The sequence below is a fragment of the Bison bison genome, unplaced genomic scaffold, assembly GCF_000754665.1.
Source record: "Bison bison bison isolate TAMUID 2011002044 unplaced genomic scaffold, Bison_UMD1.0 scf7180017864291, whole genome shotgun sequence".
In the NCBI taxonomy this organism is placed as follows: domain Eukaryota; kingdom Metazoa; phylum Chordata; class Mammalia; order Artiodactyla; family Bovidae; genus Bison; species Bison bison.
This window is the reverse complement of record NW_011494863.1, coordinates 4227929-4231842: the sequence shown is the minus strand read 5'-3', so window position 1 is coordinate 4231842 and position 3914 is coordinate 4227929.

Sequence of the window (3914 nt, the reverse complement as noted above, 5' to 3'; positions counted from 1 at the left end):
CGCCAGAGGATGAGATGGCTGGATGGCATCCCTGACTCGATGGACGTGAATCTGAGTGAACTCCGGGAGTTGGTGATGGACAGGGAGGCCTGGCGTGCTGCGATTCATGGGGTCGCAAAGAGTCAGACACGACTGAGAGACTGATCTGATCTGATCTGATCTGATAACAGAATCAGACTTCCCTGGTAGCTCAGCTGATAAAGAATCCATCTGTAATGCAAGAGACCCCGGTTCAATTCCTGGGTTGGGAAGATCTGCTGGAGGAGGGAAAGGCTACCTACTCCAGTATTCTTGGGCTTCCTGGTGGTTCAGACGGTAAAATCACACAAAAAAAGAATTCTAATTTTTGAAATTTAATAATGTTTATCTTTTTGCCAGTTTTTCTAAATGTCCTATGTATATCTAATAACAATGTATGAGATACAAAATTTGAAATATATTTACATAGAATATGAGATTAATATAAATTAATATAAAATAGAAATCTACTATAGTTAATTTACCAACATTACTCAAGAAGCTCCTATTCTTTTTTTTTCTGCTCTTTATAAAATATTCTCAGAGAAATGCTAATCTGCCTCATTATTATATATTTTTTCTTTTCCCTTGTATTTCTTTTGCTTTTTGCTTCATGTATCTTTGTTTCTTTGTTGTTGTCTAACCATTTATGATGTCTATCTTCTTTGTGAATTGTACCTTTTATCATTAGAAATATTCATCTTTGCTTCATTTAAATATAATAAGTAAAAAGAATACTGGAGCAGGTTGCCATTCCTTCTCCAGGGGATCGTCCCAGTCCAAAGATTGAACCCGTATCTTTTATGTCTCCTGCATTGGCAGGTGGGTTCTTTTCCACTAGCACCATCTCAGAAACCCTTAGTGGGTCCCAAGATTCTTTTAAAGGTAACAAAAATGCTCTAAAATAAAACTATCTTCATGATTGTACAACTGTGAGTATACAAAAGGTGCCTGAATTGTATATTTTAAATGGGTACATTTTTTGCTATCCAAATTATAGCTCAAAAAAGGTGCTTTAAAAAACAGGAAAGAAACAAATAACCTTATTAGTCCTATTGTTGCTGTTGTTCAGTTGCTAAGTCATGTTCGACTCTTTTGCAACCTCATGGACAGTAGCCCGCCAGGCTCTTCTGTCAATGGGATTTCCAAGGCAAGAATACTGGAGTGTTGCCACTTCCTTCTCCAAGGGGTCTTCCTGACCCAGGGATCAAACCCATGTCTCCTGCATTGGCAGGTTGATTCTTACCACTGAGCCACCTGGGAAGCCCCAAATTAGCCCTCTATCTATTAGTTAAGTTGAATTTGTAGTTAAAAACCTTTCCATAAAGAAAACTTCAGGCCCCAGATGGTTTCACTGGTGATTTCACCCAAACACTTCAGAGAGAAATAATACCAATTCTACAGAAACTCTTCCAAACACAAAACTGCACCAGAGGGAATATTACTCAATCCATGCTAAGAGACCAGCATTATGCTGGTCTAGACACCAAAATTAAGACAAAAGCTACAAGAAAAGAAAACTATAGACTAATATCCCTAATGAACATAATGGAAAAACTCTACACATAACTTTGGCAAACAGTATTTAACAATTTATACAAGATGACACATGACCAAAGGGTTACCTCGAGAACAAGGGTTGAATCCACATTTCAAAAATCAATCAATGCAATTCACAACAGTGAAAAAATGAAAACTCCATGTGATTACCCAAACAGATACAAAGCATTTGACAAAATCCAACATACAGTTCTAATTTAAACAACCTCTTAGCAAACTAGGAATAGAAGGGAATTTCCTCAGCTTTATAAAAGGTATTTACAAAACATTACCTTCTTCTAGCATCATACTTAATGGGAAAACACTGAACACTTTCCTCCTAATTTTAGTAAGAAAACAAACCAAACAGGAATGTACCCTCTTACCACTTCCATTAATACTATACTGCAGGCCCTACCCAATGCAATCAGGCATGAAGGAAATAAAATGTAATTAGATTAGATGGAATGAGTAAAACTGTTTTAACTCATAGACAATATCTATGCCGAAATTCCATGGAAGCTATAGAAAACCTACTAGACTTCAAAAAGTTAAACACAGAATTACCACATGATCCTGCAATTTCACTTCTGAGTATAAAACCAAAGGAACTGAAAAGGGGTACTCAAGTAAATACAATTACACATGTTCATAATAGCACAATCCACCACAGCCAAAAACATGGAAATACTCCACGTGTTCATCAACGAGTGTGCAGATGAATTAATGATAGAATATATAAACAACAAAATAGTATTTGGCCATAAAAAGAAATGAAGTATGAATTCATGCTACAATGTGGATGAACTTCCAAAACGTTAAGTGAAAAAAGCCAGGCACAAAATGTGATATTATATGTAATTTCATTCACATGAAATATCTAGGACAGAAAAATCTACAGATACAGAAGGAAGATGGTTGGTTGAGAGGGTCTGGGGGAAGGGAATAATGGGGAGAAATCACTAATGAGTAAGGGTTTTACTGTGGGTTTACAGAAATATTTTTAAACTAGACATGGATGGTGGTTCCACAGCACTGCTGCTAAGTCGCTTCAGTCGTGTCCGACTCTGTGTGACCCCATAGACGGCAGCCCACTAGGCTCCTCTGTCCCTGGGATTCTCCAGGCAAGAATACTGGAGTGGGCTGCTATTTCCTTCTCCAATTCCACAACACTGAGAATATACTAAATGCCACTGAATTATTTAAGTGGTAAACTTTATAACCTATTAATTTCATGTCAATAAATTACTGTTTTTGAAAAAGCTACTGGAAATAATACAGGTTAGCAAGGTTGCAGGATACAACAGGGGTCAGCAAAATATGATTTATAGCCAAACTCAGCCCATTTCCTATTTCTGTCAAAAAAAAAAAAGTTTCTAACACACAGACATGCATTTATGTCCTATCTATGCTGCTTTCGTACTGTAAAGGCAGAGCTGAGTAGTTGTAAAAGGAATATATGGCCTACAATGTGTACAATATTTACTATCTGGCCCTTAACAACAACAAAAACTTGCCGATGCCCAGGATACCAGATCAATATGCAACAACTAATTGTATTTCTATGCACAAGCAACAAACAATTAGAAGTTGAATTTTTAAAAATACCATTTGCAATACCTCCAAACAATATGAAATAGAAATAAACCTAACCAAAATATGTGACAAACCTGTAAACTGAAAGCTACAAAATGCAAGCTTGGCCTTGCAGTACAAAATGAAGCAGGGCAAAGGCTACACAGTTTTGCCAAGAGAATGCACTGGCCATAGCAAACACCCTCTTTCAACAACACAAGAGAAGACTCTACACATGGACATCACCAAAGGGTTAATACCGAAATCAGATTGATTATATTCTTATAAACGAAGATGGAGAAGGTTTATACAGTCAGCAAAAACAAGACTGGGAGCTGACTGTGGCCCAGATCATGAACTCCTTATTGCCAAATTCAGACTTAAATTGAAGAAACTGAAGAAAACCACTAGACCATTCAGGTAGGACCTAAATCAAATCCCTTATGACTATACAGTAGAAGTGAGAAACAGATTTAAGAGACTAGATCAATAGACAGAGTGTCTGATGAACTATGGATGGAGGTTCGTGACACTGTACAAGAGACAGGAATCAAAACCATCCCCAAGAAAAAGAAATGTAAAAAAGCAAAATGGCTGTCTGAGGAGGCCTTACAAATAGCTGTGAAAAGAAGAGAAGTGAAAAGCAAAGGAGAGAAGGAAAGATATACCCATTTGAATGCAGAGCTCCAAAGAATAGCAAGGAGAGATATGAAAGCCTTCCTCAGCGATCAATGCAAAGAAATAGAGGAAAACAATAGAATGGGAAAGATTAGAGATATCTT